The sequence below is a fragment of the Gossypium hirsutum genome, chromosome A01, assembly GCF_007990345.1.
Source record: "Gossypium hirsutum isolate 1008001.06 chromosome A01, Gossypium_hirsutum_v2.1, whole genome shotgun sequence".
In the NCBI taxonomy this organism is placed as follows: Eukaryota; Viridiplantae; Streptophyta; class Magnoliopsida; order Malvales; family Malvaceae; genus Gossypium; species Gossypium hirsutum.
The window spans coordinates 99,628,981-99,647,773 of record NC_053424.1 but is presented as its reverse complement, the minus strand read 5'-3'; the positions used below and the strand labels follow the sequence as shown (position 1 = coordinate 99,647,773).

The 18,793-nt window shown below is 38.4% G+C and overlaps 1 non-coding gene across 1 annotated transcript; it reads left to right on the top strand.

The window, feature by feature from the left end:
• The first annotated feature begins 18,374 nt into the window (after window positions 1-18,374).
• Window positions 18,375-18,480, top strand: LOC121208221 (small nucleolar RNA R71). The gene has a single exon (XR_005903178.1). It is a non-coding gene; the product is annotated as a small nucleolar RNA R71 (small nucleolar RNA).
• Window positions 18,481-18,793: the final 313 nt, after the last annotated feature.

The window sequence follows — 18,793 nt, the reverse complement described above, 5'->3', positions numbered from 1 at the left end:
TCCCGCACAAGGGACAGCTCCGGCAGACTCTCAACCGATTGCTAGTAATCCGAATGACGAAGCTAGACAAGCTTTCTATAGTGTAATGAATGATTGGTTCAACCAATACATTCAACTAATACGGCTGTTCCACAACCTCCATTCCCGACTAATGCCACCCTCGCACCTACAATACCTCCGGCAACTGACCAAATAAGGTCAAATAAGCCCCAGTTGACAGAATTCGAAAACACGGGGCTACTGAATTTAAAGCTACGGACAGCGATGATGCCGAGCAAGCTGAATTTTGGTTGGACAACACTATCCGGGTACTCGACGAGCTATCTTGCACACCCGATGAGTGCCTATAGTGTACTATCTCCTTGCTACGTGATTCTGCCTACTATTGGTGGAATACGTTGACTTCTGTTGTGCCTAGAGAGCAAGTAACTTGGGAGTTTTTCCAAACCGAGTTTCAGAAAAGTATATCAGTCAGAGATTCATTGACCAAAAACGGAAGGAATTTCTTGAACTCAAACAAGGTTCCATGTCGGTTACCGACTATGAACGAAAATTTGTGAGGCTTAGCCGATATGCGCGAGAATGCATTTCTTCAGAAGCTGTGATGTGTAAACGTTTCGAGGATGGACTAAATGATGATATAAAGCTGTATGTTGGCATCTTGGAAATCCGAGAATTTGTGGTACTTGTTGAGCGAGCTTGTAAAGCCGAGGAGCTAAGTATGGAGAAAAGAAAAGCTGATATGGGAGCAAAGGAGTTTCGTAAGAGGTCTTCGGGGAAGCCCTTCCCACAGTCATCGAAGAAATTAGAGATGACTTAGGCCGGTCTAGGGATACTTCGGGTTTCTCTAGACGAGATCGCGATCGACCCCCTGTGAGCACACGAGTCACTTCGGTCGCCAGTGTTGGAAATGATCGTTGGGACAGAACGGAATGTCGATATTGCGGTAAATGCCATTCGAGGAGTTGTAGATTCCATGACCGCTCCTGTTACAGTGCGGATCAGTTGACCACTTCATTAAAGATTGCCGAGGTTGTCTGAACAGAATTAATCAGAGTGGGAACCGGTGCTACCACTACTCGAGTAGACCATCTAGAAATACGGGCATGCTAGTGGTGGTCAGAGAGGATCTAGAGATGCTACGACCAGATCCGAGGCTCGCGCTCCTGCTAGGCTTATGCTATACGCGCACCGAGGATGCTTCTTGCCAGATGTTATTACCGGTACTTTTACTCTCTTTGATACTAATGTGATTCTTTGATTGACCCTGGTTCTACTCATTCTTATATATGCGAAACCTTAGCATCCAGTAAGACTTTACCTATTGAGTCTACTGAGTTCGTAATTCGGTGTCAAATCCTTGGGTCGTTACGTGCTTGTCGACAAAGTGTGTAAGAAATGTCCCTAGTAATTCGAGGTTCCTGTTTTCCGGCGGACTTGATGCTTTTGCCGTTTGATGAATTTGATGTTATTCTTGGTTTGGATTGGTTGACCGTGCATGATGCGGTTGTGAATTGCAAAGCAAGACTATGGATTTGAGGTGCGCAAATAACGAGATGATCCGAGTTGAGTCTACGGACTTGGATGGGTTGCCAGCTGTAATATCCTCAATGTTGGCCCAGAAATATGTAAGAAAAGGGTGCAAGCATACCTTGCGTATGTACTTGATGACAAAGAATTAGAAAAGAAACCCGAATCTGTGCCGGTGGTTTGTGAATACCCGGATGTTTTTCCTGAAGAATTACCGGGTTTACCACCTATTCGGGAGGTAGAGTTTGGTATTAAGCTTGTACCTGGAACTACGCCAATTTCGATAGCTCCGTATCGTATGGCACCAACCGAGTTAAAGGAGTTGAAAGCTCAGTTGCAAGAGTTGACAGATAGAGGTTTCGCTCGACCAAGTTTCTCACCTTGGGGTGCACCAGTATTGTTTGTGAAGAAGAAGGATGGAACCATGAGGTTGTGCATCGACTATCGTCAGCTGAATAAAGTGACAATAAAGAATAAATATCCGATACCGCGTATTGATGATTTGTTTGATCAACTAAAGGGAGCCTCAGTGTTTTCAAAGATAGATTTGAGATCGGGTTATTATCAGTTGCGAATTCGAGATTCGGATATACCCAAAACTGCTTTCAGAACGAGATACGGCCACTACGAGTTCTTAGTGATGCCGTTTGGGCTCACTAATGCCCTGCGGTATTTATGGACTTGATGAATCGGATCTTCAGATAGTATTTGGATCGGTTCGTAGTTGTGTTTATTGATGACATCTTGGTCTATTCAAGAGATGAGACCGAACATGCTGAGCACCTGAGATTAGTGTTGCAAATTTTACGGGATAAGCAGTTATATGCTAAGTTCAGTAAGTGTGAGTTTGGTTAAGAGAGGTTAGCTTCTTGGGCCACGTGGTATCCGCATCGGGTATTCGAGTTGACCCAAACAAAATTTCAGCCATACTTAACTGGAAGCCTCCGAGAAATATTACTGAGGTTCGAGCTTTTTGGGACTTGCCGGTTACTACCGACGGTTTGTAAAAGGTTTCTCATAATAGCCACACCGATGACGAAGCTACTTCAAAAGATGTTAAGTTCGAATGGACGGAAAAATGTCAGAAAAGTTTTGATCAACTGAAAACTTATTTGACCGAAGCTCCAATTCTAGTGCAGCCCGAATCAGGCAAAGAGTTTATCATTTATAGTGATGCGTCCCTACTTGGGTTAGGTTGCGTATTAATGCAAGAAGGTCAGTTGTGGCCTATACGTCGAGACAATTAAAGCCACATGAGAAAAATTATCCGACCCATGATCTCGAACTAGCTGCCATCGTATTCGCTTTAAAAATATGGCGACATTACTTATTTGGTGAAAAGTGCCATGTATTTTTGGATCACAAAAGTCTCAAATATTTGATGACTCAAAGAGACTTAAATCTGCGACAAAGACGTTGGCTCGAGTTGTTAAAGGATTATGAGCTTGTCATTGACTATCACCCGGGAAAGGCTAATGTGGTTGCGGACGCCTTAAGCCGGAAATCACTGTTTGCTTTACGAGCGATGAATGTACGTTCTACCCGACAATGTGTTAGTAGCTGAATTAAAGGCCGAACTATTATTGATTCATCAAATTCGTGAAGCTAAGAAAGTCGACGATGAATTGGTTGCAAAACGGGCTGAGTGTGTTCCGAACAAGGAATCGGAGTTTCAAATTGATGATGATGATTGTTTGAGGTTCAGAAGTCGTTTGTGTGTTCCAAGGAATTCGAAACTCATTTCGATGATTCTGAACGAAGCCCATTGTAGCCGAATGTCAATTCACCCGGGGAGTACGAAAATGTACAACGATTTGAAACGTCGATTTTGGTGGCATGGTATGAAACGAGACATCTCCGACTTTGTTTCAAGATGTTTAATATGTCAACAAGTGAAAGCGAACATCATGTGCCTTCAGGATTACTTCAGCCGATCATGATACCCGAGTGGAAATAGGATCGAGTCACAATGGACTTTGTGTTCGGACTGCCATTGTCAGCAAGTAAGAAGGATGCGATTTGGGTTGTTGTTGATAGACTGACTAAGTCGGCTCACTTTATCTCGTGCGTACGGATTTTTCATTGGATAAACTACTGAATTGTACGTTTCTCAGATTGTGAGATTACACGGGGTACCTATTTCTATCGTGTCGGATAGAGATCCGAGATTCACCTCACGATTTTGGAAGAAATTACAAGAAGCTTTGGGTACCAAGCTGCATTTTAGCACTGCTTTTCACCCCCAAACCGATGGTCAATCCGAGCGGATAATTTAGATACTTGAGGATATGTTGAGATGTTGCATCCTCGAGTTCAGTAGTTCATGGGAACGGTATTTACCTTTGATTGAATTCGCTTACAACAATAGTTTTCAATCAAGTATTAAGATGGCACCTTACGAGGCTTTGTACGGTCGTAAATGCCGTACATCATTGTTTTGGACCGAGCTCGGTGAAAGTAAAATTTTCGGAGTTGATTTGATTAAAGATGCCGAACAGAAAGTAAAGGTAATCCGTGAAAGTCTGAAGGCAGCCATAGATCGTCAGAAATCGTATGCGGATTTGAAACGAAAAGACATTGAATATCAGGTGGGAGATAAAGTGTTTCTTAAAGTTTCGCCTTGGAAAAAGGTACTCAGATTTGGCCGTAAGGGCAAGTTGAGTCCGAGATTCATTGGGCCGTACGAAATCTCCGAATGAGTTGGTCCAGTTGCGTATAGATTGATTTTGCCCCCTGAACTTGAAAAGATTCACGACGTCTTTCATGTTTCGATGCTTCGACGTTATAGATCCGATCCGTCACACGTGATTAATCCATCAGAAGTTGAAATTCAATTTGACTTGAGTTATGAAGAAGAACCGATTCGTATCCTAGCTCGTGAAGTGAAAGAGTTGCGAAACAAAAGGGTTTCGTTAGTAAATGTGTTATGGCTCAAACACGGAGTCGAAGAAGCTACTTGGGAAACCGAGAATGCCATGAAAGAACGATACCCAAACTTATTTACCGGTAAGATTTTCGGGGACGAAAATTTCTTAAGTGGGGGAGAGTTGTGACAGCCCAAAATTGACCCTAGTCGGGAAGTGGTTTCGGGACCGCTAAACCGAGTCACCGAAATGTTTGAATGTGATATTTATTGTCTAGAATATGTAATTATGAATGTGTGAAAATTTCAAGCTTCGATTTAGTCGATTGCATGTGAATTCAGTTAGTAGGATTTGTGTGACACTTTTGAAATGTGATAGGCTAATCTATAAGGATCTAATAGTGCATGTAATAAAAAGGGAGGACTTGCATGTCAAATTTCCCCCCTAATTTGTAGTGGCCGGCCATGCTATGAGTGGAAACATGTCACAAACATGATATGTTAGTGAGGTATGTTAGGAAAAATAAAATAAGGAGTATGGGTAATAAAGAAATGGAAAAAAAAGAAAGAATGTGTGTGAGTGTTCCCCCCCATTGCCGTGAGTTAAAGAAAAGAAAAAAAAATTTGTTCATCCTTTTTCATTTCTTTTGGCTGAAAATTCTAAGGAAGGAGGAATTCATTTCTTTTGGCCGAAAATTCTAAGGAAGGAGGAAGGAGTTCTTGCTTAATGTTTGGTTTGGAAGAGGATTAGGATGAGGTTTGGCCATACTTGTATCTAGATTAAGGTATGTTTGAGGTTGTGCCATGAGATTCATGCATATTTTTAGTTGCTAGCTTGAGTTCTAATTAGCCCATGGTTCAAATCTTTGCCATGTCATGGGGATGATATTCGGCCTAGGTGGATTTTGTGTTAATGCCATTGCATGCTAAATATGAAGCTTGTTAATGATACATGTGATGGTGGATTGATGACTCTTGGATTTTCTTTTTAGCATTTTTGAGTGAGACATTAAGTTCTTTGTTTAACCATGACCAAAATTGAAATGGTTTGGTGTTGTGATGTATTCGGCCATGGTATATCCATAAGTATGATATATGCTTATTGCATGGTAGGTAAGATTTGTGTTTTGGATTTATGTTCATGTTTAGTTATAATCAACTTTGAGATTCGGCTCTTGAACATATATATATATGTTTGCACATGACGTATTGGTATGACATATACAATATCTCAAGGTATATATTTACATATGATGGTGTTTCGATTATGGATTACATGATGGATGCGTATTGAGTTATAATATGTAATGCATTAGTTAGTAAAAGGTATGCCATTTGTGTGTGGTATTGAGTATATAATTGGCCTCAACATAGACATGCATAATCGGCCACATGAATGAGTACATAGGTTGATGTGTTGTTCGGCCATAGGTAAGCATATTGAAGGCTTTATCTTGACTTAGAAAATTCGGCTAAGGAGAGTATTAACTAATGTGTTGAGTTTGATTCATGATTCCGTACATATGTGACTTTAATGTCTAATGAATATATGTGGGCCAAGTACCTTGAGTTCCTCTTTTCGATGCTCAAATGATTAAATTAATTTATTTGTTAAATTAAGCTCAAGAGCAAAGGGGAACTAAATCCGATAAAGGGAAGGAAAAAGTGGTCGAATAGCCATCGGAATCGTTCGACAACATCCGAGGTAAGTTTTCGAGTAATGGGACTTAAATTATGATTCGATTAGATTATGTCTTAAGTAAATCAAAATCATGCTCTTATATGTGGCTATTGAGCCGAAATTGTAAATGTGATAAGTGTCTTGTGTTTGAGCTTTGGTAATGAAAATGAAATATGAATGTGTCATGATTTATTGATATATGTGCATGGTTACTCGAATGATATCCGGGCTAAGTCCCGAAGGCTTTTGTGCTAAGCGACTACATCCGGACTAAGATCCGAAGGCATTTGTGCTAGCGACTATATCCGGGCTAAGTCCCGAAGGCATTTATGCTAGTGACCATATCCGGGTTAAGACCCAAAGGCCTTGTGCGAGTGGTTATATCCGGCTAAACCCCGAAGATGCTTGATTTGGGAACGAGCGATCTTGCTGTAAAAATTTAAATTAATACGCTCGTAAAATCCCAGCGATGAGGTATGTTTCGTGTGTGCTTTGAATTAGTTGATCCCTTACAAATCTGTATTCGCTCAGTCGATAAATGAGCTACCGGCCTTTGGCTAAGTTGATCTTTTGTGTATGAACATAAGGGTTGGTAATGTGAAGTAAGTATGATATTGAAAATTTGTGCATATGAAATTATCCGTTTAGCTATATGAATGCTATACTTTTGTTGTGCTGGAATCCCTTACTCAAAACTTACTAAGCATAAATTGCTTACTCCGTTTCTTTGTTTCTCAGTTTTATAGATTTTGGCTCGTCAGCTATCGGACTTGGGATTTTTGGAAGTCGAAGTCTCCCGCACTATCAAAGCCCCCTTTTGGTACAATTTTGGTTGAACTTTGAAATGGCATGTATAGGACTACCCTTTTGTTGTTGGTCATGTACCCTTCGGTTTTGTGTAAATTTGGATAGCCATGCGAAAATGGCTTAAATATACTTTGATCATAGCATTATAATCGTTTTGTATGTTGTCCGTCGAGAGGTATGGAAATGTTGGTAACGGTTAGCCATGGGAAGGGTTATTCTTGATCACTTTTGGAATATGTATGACAAACTCTAGTTGATCCATGGAGGATCATGAAATAGGTAAAGTTTACCTTAAAAAAACAGATGCTGGCAGCAGCAGTGATGTGGATGTGAAAAATCACTAAAAATAGTAGGAATGGAATTAAATAGTGAATAAATTATGTAAACGAACCTTGATGAATCTATTTTCATAGGAAAGTAACGAAATGATCATACGGACAGTATGTTAAGAGATATTCAGGTTCTCGTGGGACAGGGCCAGAACGGTTTCTGGATTCCCTGTTCCGACTTTGGAAATTCATTATAAATTAACCAGAGATAATTAGAAGTCATGACATATGTGCATAGATTCCTTTTTGAGTCTAGTTTCTATAGAAACAAACGACATCAGTATTGAAGCCCTGTACAGGGAGATATCCAAGTCGTAATGCGAAAAGGTCAGTGTAGTCGATCCCCGTAACATGGGAGACTTTGACTAATAAACTGTACTAATTGGCCCGACCAAAAATTCTAGAAAAAACTTTGTAGATGAATATATGAGTCTAGTTTCAGGGAAAAATCACGAAGCTTATTTTCGAGTTGTGAAACTCAAGATATGATTTTTAAGGTGACAGTGACGCAGTTAGCCAGCTTGCCTGGAAAATTTAAAATGGATTGTGCAAAGAAGTGATTTAAGTCTGCAAACCCCTCGTGTCCGACTCCGGCGACGGACTCGGGTACGGGGTGTTACAAGGTGGTTATAATCAACTTTGTGATTTGGCTCTTGCACATTGCACATGATGTATTGGTATGACATATATATTATCTCAAGGTATATATTTATGTATGATGGTGTTTCAGTTATGGAGTAAACGATGGATGCGTATTGAGTTATAATATGTAATGCATTAGTTAGTAAAATGTATGCCATTTATATGTGGTATTAAGTATATAATTGGCCTCAACATAGACTTGCATATTCGGCCACATGAGATGGATTGGTGTTGCATGTATTCGGTTAGAGGCAAGCATATTGATGCTTTTATCTTGGCTTAGATAAGCGGCTAAAGAGAGCGTGGGCTAATATGTTGAGTTTGATTCATGATTTCATACACATGCGACTCTAATGTCTAATGTATATATGGGTTAAGTACCTTGAGTTTCTCTTCTTGATGTTCAAGTGATTAAATCAATTTATTTGTTAAATTAAGCTCAAGAGCAAAGGGGAACTAAATCCGATAAAGGGAAGGAAAAAGTGGTCGAATAGCCATCGAAATCGTTCGACAACATCCGAAGTAAGTTTTCGAGTAACGAGACTTAGTTTACGATTTGATTAAGTCATGACGTATGAGCATAACAAATATACAGTGATATGATGATTCTACTTGAATTATATGTTGAGTTAATTAGTCTATACGTATGACGGGTAGTCGTATGTGCATAGAGATCGTGTCATAAAGCAAACTAACCCATGCTGTTTGTATGTGGCTAGTGAGCCGAAAATGGGATTGCTTAATACGTGACTTGTGTTTGAACTCTAATTATGAAAATGAAATATAGATGTGTCATGATTTATTGATATGTGCATGAATATTTGGATGATAACCGGGCTAAGTCCCGAAGGCATTTGCGCTAGTGACTAGTTCCGGGCTAAGTCCCGAAGGCATTTGTGCGAGTTACTATATCCGGGCTAAGTCCCGAAGGCATTTGTGCGAGTTACTATATCCGGGCTATGTCCCGAAGGTATTCGAGTGAGTAGCTATATCCGGTTAAATCCCGAAGGTACTTGGCTTGGGAATGAGCGACCTTGCTGTAATAGTTTCAATTAATACGCTCGTAAAATCCCAGCGATGAGGTACGTTTCGTATATGCTTTGAATTAGTTGATCCCTTACAAATAGTATTCGCTCAGTCGATAAATGAGCTACTGGCCTTTGGCTAAGTTGATCTTTTGTGTATGAATATAAGGGTTGGTAATGTGAAGTAAGTATGATATTGAGAATTTGTGCATATGAAATTATCCGTTTAGCCATATGAATGTTACACTTTAGTTGTGTCAAATTTTATGGCTCAAAACTTACTAAGCATTAAATGCTTACTCCGTTTCTTTGAATCTCTGTTTTATAGATTTTGGTTCGTCAGCTATCGGACTCGGGATTGTCGAAGTCGAAGTCGTCCACACTATCAAACCCCCTTTTGGTACACTTTTAGTTGAACTTTGAAATGGCATGTATAGGACTACCCTTTTTGTTGTGGGTCATGTACCCTTCGGTTTTGTATAAATTTGGATAGCCATGCGAAAATGGCTTATATATATTTTTGAGCATAATGTTATAATCATTTTGTATGTATATGGTTATTGAGAGGTGTGGATATGCTTGGCAATGATTGGCCATTGGAATGGTTAATCACGATCATACTTTGTGCTATATATGCAAAAGGGTTAGTTGAATCATGGAAACTGTGTAATAGGTAAAGTCTACCTTAAAGGCAGATGCTGACAGCAGCAGTGGTGTGAATTTAAAAAAAAACACTAAAAATAGTAGGAATGGAATTAAATAGTGAATAAATTATTTAATCGAACCTTGATGAATCTACTTCCATATGAAAGAAACAAAACGGTCATATGAGTCGTATTTTAAGAGATATTCAAGTTTTCGTGGGACAGGGCCAGGGCAATTTCTGGATCCCCTGATCTGACTTTGGAAATTCATTATAAGTTAACCAGAGATAATTAGAAGTCATGCAATATATGTATAGATTCCTTTTTGAGTCTAGTTTCATTAGAAACAAATGCCATAAGTATTGAGGCCCTGTATAAGGAGTTATCTAAGTCGCAATGCAGGAAGGTCAGGGTAGTCAAACCCTGTAACAGGGGAGACTTTAACTAATAAACTGTACTAATTGGATCGACCAAAAATTCTAGAAAAAAATTTGTCGATGGATATATGAGTCTAGTTTCAGGGAAAAATTACGAAACTGATTTTCGAGTTTTGGAACTCAAGATATGATTTTTAAGGTGACAGTGACGCAGTAAGTCAGCTGTCTGGAAATTTTTAAAATGGACTGTGAAAATAAGTGAATTTAGTCTGTGAACCCCTCGTGTCCAACTCCGGGAACGGTCTCGGGTATGGGGTGTTACAGTACTAGTAATGACTGTCTTTTTATTATCTAGCCTAAGAATAATGGGGTTTGTTTTAACTAACTAATTAACTAAACTAAGAATTCATAGAAAATAGAATTAGGGAATTATTTTTGGAAAAACGATTGAATTAAGACAATACCTAAGGAAAAATCCACCTAGACTTCACTTGTTATTTGACTCTGAATCGGACGATTTATTCATTTGACTTGATCCATAGAAATCCCTAAGTTATATTATTATCCCTCTCGAGAGTAACAACGTCTAACCCGGGGTTGAATAATTGAAATCTCTTTTTAATTAACTCCCTAGGGTTGCATTAACTCGATCTATGGATCCCCTTATTAGGTTTCACCCTAATCCGGCAAAATCTTGTCACCCTATCTCTAGGTGCACAATCAACTCCGTTTAATTATGACAAATGTACTCTTAAACAGGGTCTATTCCTCCTCTAAATAAGAGCTTAAGTTGAATCAATATCTTGGAATATCAAAACAAGAATTAAGAACACATAATTAAGAACAAGTCAAATATTTATCATACAATTCAGATAATAATAACAAGATCTGTCTTAAGTTTCATTCCCCTTAGGTATTTAAGGGTTTTAGTTCATAACTAAAAAGGTAAACATCTCAGAAGAATAATGAATACAAAACATAAAGAAAAAACCAAAACTCCTGAAGACAAAATTGAGGGGAGATCTTCAGTCTTGATGATGAATCCGGCTTCTGAGATGGATCAATCGACTTTCCTTGAGCAGTTCCCTGCTTCCTCCTCTGCGCCCCCCTTTTCCTCCTCCTCTAGGGTGTATTTATAGGTTTGAGAATGCCTAAGAACCCTCAAAATTGGCTTTTTCCGAATTGGACTCAATTTGGGCTTGACAGGGACACGTTCGTGTGCGATTAGTTCAGGCTGTGATCAAGCCTGTTAAATAGGCATGGGCCTGTGGTCCACCTGTGTGAGTCGTGCTTCGATTCTGCCAAATTGACACGGCTATGTGGTCTGCCTGTGTGAGGAGGTCCAGGCCGTGTTGATTTTGTACGTTGGCCCATTTTCTCCTTTTTTGGCCCGTTTCTCATTCCTTTCATTCTCTTATGCTCACCTAAGTATAAAATATGAAATTAATGCATTAGGAGCATCGAATTCACCAATTTTAAGGAAAAATCATCCATAAAATATGCTAAACATGGGATAGAAATATGTATAAATTCCGGTTTATCAAATATCCCCACACTTAAGTATTTGCCTGTCCTCAAGCAAAATCCTCAGCTCATAATCAAATTAAATTCTTCTCCACTTATAATTTCTATCGATAATATCTCAAAATAATCCATAGGTAATTATACATTGAAAATTGAATTGAAAGAACATCAAAGTTTCAAACATTCCAAGTTGAGCATTTTATTATGAAAACATAGGTGTCTCCTCTCATCTAAGTAATTACCTTTGATTCAAAATATCACAGAGTTTCACATCCTCACTAAAGATTTACTCGAATCAGTTGAGGTGTTTAAGGACAATGAATGAAGCACTCAATAGTCAATAATGAAAAGTGATTACCATAGGCTTGCATGAAAATCAAATCTCCACCACTATAAATTGAGATGAAACATCAATTAAAAGGTCTTTAGAGGGTTGTAGCGTGGCTTTGTTTAGAGGGTGTGGTCACAAACTAAAAGAAAGGGTTAGAACCAAGATTGAATTGAAAAATTGCCTAACTAGAAAAAGTAATTAAACATCAATTGCATACAATAGAGCTTTTTCTCAGAATATGGAATTTAACTTCTTTAGCTCAGAAGATCACTACTACTAATATGTATACATGTTTTTTTTAAGAACAAGTCAAACTACAAAATAGAATAAAACATAGCTAAGCAACTATTCCAACTCAAATCTCGACAAAAATAAGGATCAAATTAATTTAGGGGATTTCAACAATAATGAGTTATGGGTTAATATTGAGGGTAAATCAATGAATGGGTTGTTAGGCTCAAGGGGGTTCACCAAGGGTTAATTGTGAAGGTAGGCTTTTATGGAGTGAGTGGGTTAAACCTAAGTGCCTTTATCATTTTGACATATCAAATCAAATGGTGTGGTCTGACATGCATAATCAAGCAAGTTCTAGAATAACAATTCAATACTGACGCATTCATAATGAAAGTGAGCATGAAAGAAATAATAAATGCTCTAAAGGCTCAAGATCTTACAAAAATTATGGCTTTTTGATGTTTAAGCTTCTGAATTCCAACTCAAGGTAATACCTAAACTTGGGGAAACAACCTAAAAGTTTTTAATTCTGCAAAAATCAACTTATCATGCTTGATTCCCTAATGTCTTAAAGTTTAAACAATCAATGCATAAATGCCTATGTTTTAATTCAAGATATATCAATAAACATTATGGACTAATTGGAATTCATTCTAATAATGATATGAGAAGATTGCATAAGAATAAAACAAAATTCAGGGATTTTTCTGATATAAAAGACCCCCCTACACTTAAGATGTACATTGCCCTCAATGTACAAAGATAGGTATAATGAAAAAGATAGATTCATAATCATAAGATAGGGAGAGAAGTGAAACTTCCTGAATGATGAATGAATTCCTTAAACTAGAGTTTTGGAGGATAATCGGCGTGAGAGTGGAGATAGATACTTCGGTGGTGGTAGAGGTTCATTAGTCCATAAGTCCTACGCCTAAAAGAATATTATATTTGGTGGTAGCTATGGTCGTGGTCGAGCAGGACATGGCAGTCGTAGAGAACCTTTCCCGATGGAGTTTTTAGTTCCTATGCGAGGATGAGCTTTGGAGCTCTTTCTGACTGTGATAAAATCAGGAACTCTTTAAGAGGTATACTGAAGCATAATTACTCATAATGAAATAGCTGAAGAATAAAAATTATAAAAACTCAGGATAAAATAGTATTAAAAAGAAATAAAAAATAATTTCAAAATATAGAGATAAAAATAAAATAAAATAAAAAATAGGTGTTTATAGAGAAATTGGGGCACACAGCCGTGGGGCACTGTCGTGTGCTCTAAGCTCAGCCTTGCGTTTCGTAATTTTCAAAATTAGGCGCATTAGTGTACACGGCTATGTTGCACGACCGTGTCGATCTCTGTTCGCTTCTCCCATGCCCGTGTATGCAGGCGCACGCCCGTGTTAAATTGATAGGTTTACCCACAGTTTCAAAACACGGGTGTGTTGCATGCCGGTGTTATTTTGGCAGTTTCGCCTACGGCCATGTCGCACGGTCGTGGCTACTTATCGCATCCCGTGTTGGGGAAGAAATTTTTGCCCTGTTTTCACATGACTGTATCGCACGGTCGTGTTGCATCCTGTGGTATGTGCATGGCCTATGGCACGCTCGTGTGCCTGGCCGTGTGGTTCTGAAAAGCCTGTGTTCAATGATTTGGTTAGTATGTTAGATTTTAAAAACTAAAATTTAAAGAAAGTAATATTGTTACTGCTCGAGTTGCCTCCCGAGAAGTGCTTATTTAAAGTCTAAGCTAGACTTTACCGTGTGAGTATACTTAAGGAGATTCGTGGAGCCGTAGCTCCTCCTTGTCATCTTTAAATTTCTCACCATTGTAAGGTTTGAGGCGATGTCCATTTACTTTGAAAGTACATTGCGATGGGTGACTTATTTCTACGGTGCCGTATGGGAAAACTGTTTTAACTATGAACAGACCGGACCATCGTGATTTAAGCTTCCCAGGGAACAATTTGAGTCTCGAGTTATATAATAGTACAAGATCTCCAACTTCAAATTTTATATTTTTTTAACCGAGCATTATGGCGTCGTTTCGTTGCTTTCATGTATAGTCTTGAATTTTCATATGCATAGGTTCGCCATTCGTCTAACTCGTTTAACGGCATCAACCTATTTTCACCTGCAAGTTTGGGATCAAAGTTTAGAAATTTTATAGCCCAGAATGCTTTGTGTTCTAACTCAAATGGTAGATGACAACTTTTTCCATAAAAGAGTTTGTATGGTGATGTTCCTGTAGGGGTTTTAAAAGCAATTCTATAAGCCTATAATGCGTCATCTACTTTCATTGCCCAATCTTTCCTGTTTAATCCTATCGTCTTTTCTAGGATACGTTTAAGTTCTGGATTTGCCACTTCGACTTGGCCACTAGTTTGAGGGTGGTAAGGGGTAGCTGTTCGGTGGTAAACTCCATATTTCTTGAGGGTCTTTTCAAATTGGGCGTTACAGAAATGAGTCCCTCTATCCCTGAAGATTAATCTAGGTGTTTCAAATCGAGAGAAAAGTTTTTTAAGGAAACGTACCACTACTCTAGCATCATTTGTCGGTAGAGCTTGGGCTTCAACCCATTTAGACATATAATCGACAACTACTAAGATGTATTTATTTCCAAATGAACTTGGGAATGGACCCATGAAGTTGATGCCCCAAACATCAAATATTTCACATGAAAGCATATATGTCTGAGGCATTTCATCACGGTTAGAGATATTACCTGTCCTTTGGTATTTGTCACAAGAAATAACATATCTGTTGGCATCTTTGAATAAGGTGGGCCAATAAAAACTTGATTCATGTATTTTATGTGCGGTCTTATTTCCACCGTAATGTCCTCTAGCTGGTCCTGAGTGGGAATGTTCCAAGATTTTTACTGCTTCTGTTCTTGTAACGCATCGTCAAATGACTTGATCTGCGCATATACAGAAAAGAAAAGGATCTTCCCAAAAGTAGTTTTTCACATCAGTAAAGAATCGTTTCTTTTGCTGATGTGTCAACCCTTTTGGGATAACGTTAGCGGCTAAAAAATTTGCGATGTTTGCAAACCAAGGTACCTCCGAGTCAGAAATAGCAAAAAATTGTTCTTCAGGGAATGAATAATTTATTTCCACTTTATCTAGCTCTTTAGTACGTGAATTTTCAAGCCTGGATAAATGATCAGCTGCGAGATTTTCTATTCCTATCTTATCTTGAATTTCCAAGTCAAATTCCTGCAATAACAAAATCCATCGAATGAGTCAAGGTTTTGCATCAGTCTTAGTTAACAGGTAGCGAAGGGGAGAATGGTCAGTAAAAATGACAACTTTAGACAATGTTAGATATGGCCTAAATTTATCGAATGCAAAAACCACAGCTAACAATTCTTTCTCTGTGGTGGTGTAGTTCTCCTGTGCGGCTGTCAAAGTTTTGCTAGCATAATAAATAGGTTAAAAGTGCTTGTCCCTTCGCTATCCCAAAACTGCACCTACTGCAAAGTCACTCGCATCACAAATTAGTTCAAAAGGTAAATTCCAATCAAGTGCTATTATAATTGGAGCATTAATCAATTTATCCTTTAGAGTATTAAATGCTTCTAAACATTCCTGATCAAAATTAAAGAGCATATCTTTTTCTAGTAATTTGGTTAAAGGCTTAGCTGTTTTAGAAAAATCTTTAATAAATCTTCTATAAAACCCAACATGTCCTAAAAAACTTCTAATAGCCTTAACTGAACTAGGAGGAGGTAATTTTTCAATGATTTTGATTTTAGATTTATCAACCACAATCCCTTTACTAGAAATTTTATGTCCTAGCACAATACCTTCTTGAACCATAAAGTGACATTTTTCCCAGTTAAGTACAAGGTTCGTTTCCACACATCTTATTATAACTTGTTTTAAAATTTTAAGGAAAAGATGGAAAGAGTTACCGAATACCGAGAAATCATCCATAAATACCTCAATGATATCTTCTACGAGTTCGTCAAAGATGGCCATCATGCAGCGCTGGAACGTAGCAGGAGCATTATATAATCCAAAGGGCATTTTTCGATAAGCAAATGTACCGTATGGACATGTGAATGTCATTTTTTCCTGATCTTCAAGAGCTATTGGGAGTTGAAAATAGCCAGATAGTCCGTCTAAGAAGTAGTAGTACATGTGCCCTAATAGTCTTTCCAACATTTGGTCAATGAATGGCAAGGGGAAGTGATCTTTTCTCGTGGCATCATTTAGCTTCTTATAATCAATGCAAACTCTCCAACCTGTGACTATCCTAGTTGGAATTAGTTCATTCTTCTCATTGGCTACCACAATCATGCCTCCTTTTTTAGGAACAACTTGCACTGGACTTACCCAAGAACTGTCAGAAATAGGATAAATATTCCAGCATCTAGAAGTTTAATTACCTCGGCTTTAACCACTTCCTTTATGTTGGGGTTCAGTCATCTTTGAGTTGCACACATGGTTTATATTCATCTTCCATTAAAGTTTTGTGGGTGCAAAAAGAAGGGCTGATCCCTTTAATGTCAGAAATTTTCCAAGCTATGGCCTTTTTATGTTCTTTTAATACTTGGATTAATTTCTCTTTTTTATTGGGTTGCAAATTAGACGCAATAATAACTGGTAATGTAGAATTATTTCCAAGGAATGCGTATTCCAAGTGATTTGGTAATTGTTTGAGTTCTAGCTTGGGAGGTTCTTCAATAGAGGGTTTTTGCTTAAAATTATCGTTCCCTTTAATGTCCTCATATTCTGCTTGTCTTTAGGAAGATTCATTGAAGTTCAGTTTAGCTTTTATTTTACCTATCTCAGAATCATCATCATCTATCTCCTCTCCTTGGGCATGGCATAGTTCCAACGTGTCCTTATGTATGATTTCCTGAAAATAATCTTGAGCAGCATGATCAATAGGGTCAATAAAATAACATGAGTCATCCTGTTCCCTAGAAAATCTCATGGCATCATAAATTTTAAAAAAAATTTCTTCTTCACCTACTCTAAGTACCATTTTACCATCACCCACATCAATAACAGCCCTAGTAGTGGCTAAAAATGGACGCCCTAATATTAACGGCACTTCAACATCTTCATCCATATCAAGCAGAATGAAGTCAACAGGGAATATAGATTTATCTACTTTTACAAGTATGTCCTCTATAATACCCCTAGGATATTTAACCGATCTATCAGCTAGTTGAATACTCATCCTAGTGGGTTTAGGTTCCCCAAGACCAAGTTGTTTAAACATTTTATATGGCATCAAATTATGGTAGCACCTAAATCAGCTAGTGCCTTATCAACGTTAGAATTACCAATTAAGCAGGGTATAGTAAAACTTCTTGGATTTTTTAGTTTGGTTGGTAGTTTGTTTTGGAGTATAGCCGAGCATTCCTCGTTAAGTTCCACTGTAGATAAGTCTTCAAACTTCCTTCTGTTTGTTAGGAGCTCCTTTAAAAATTTTGCGTATGTAGGCATCTACGATATAGCTTCAACAAAAGGTAAGTTAATATGTAGTTGTTTAAAAAGTTCAAGGAATTTACCAAATTGTGCATCCATGCGGTCTTTCTTCAACTTTTCTGGGTATGGAATTGGTGGTTTATATTCCTTCGGCATTGGATTGTCATTACTTTCGGGTTTTACCTCCTCTTCTTTGCTTCTGTTAGCTTCTTGTTGTGGCTTCTTTTTCGATTCAGCTAACACTTTCCCACTCCTCAGGGTAACTGCTTTCACATGTGCTTTTGGATTGGGTTCGGTGTTACTAGGTAGATTTCCTGGTGCTCTTTCTGAAATCATCTTAGCCAGCTGTCCAATTTGAGTTTCGAGCCCTTGGATCGATGCTTGTTGATTTTTGAGTGCCGTCATGGTATTCTGAAAATGAGTCTCTAACACCGAGATGAATTTGGTAAGCATCTCCTCAAAGTTCAGCTTTTTCTCCTGCTGGTATGGTGGTTGCTGAAAGCCTGGAGGGGGTGATAGTTTCTGATTTCCTTGTCCTCCCCGTGAAAAATTTGGGTGATTCCTCCAACCTGCATTGTAAGTATTGCTATAAGGATAGTTTTGAGATCGAGGATTATTACCCATGTAATTTAACTGCTCGTTCTCTATGTTGTGGCCATAAGGTGGGTATTCTGAGTTGCTCGATCCACCTCCATTTGCTTTGCACTGCATTACTGGGTGAACCTATGAAGAACTAAACCATCAATTTTCTTATTCAAGAGTTCTACCTGATTAGAGAGCATGATGACTGAATTGACGTTATAAACACCAGCTGTTTTCATTGGCTTTGTCCTCATGACTTGCCAGTGATAGTTATTTAGTGACATCTCCTCTATAAATTCATAGGCATCTTTGTCGAGTCGAAGGATTCAGGCCATTATGAAAGGTTTGAACATGTAGCCAGAGTGGTAACCCATGGTGAGGGCATCGTCTCAAGAGATCCTTGTATCTCCCCCATGCATCGTAGAGTGTCTCTAAATCCATCTTCACAAAAGAAGAGATATCATTATGTAATTTAGCCGTTTTAGCCGGCGGAAAGTATTTTAATAGAAACTTTTCGGTCATTTGTTCCCAAGTAGTAATTGACCCTCATGGTAACGGGTTCAACCACTGTTTAGCTTTGTTCCTCAATGAAAAAGGGAATAACCGAAGGCGAATGGCGTCATCAGAAACACCATTAATTTTAAATGTATCGCATAGTTCCAAAAAGTTTGCCAAGTGAGTGTTGTGATCTTCATCCTGTAAACCATCAAACTGAACAAATTACTGTATCATTTGAATTGTATTAGGTTTCAGTTCAAAAGTATTTGCAGCTACAGTAAGTCTAAC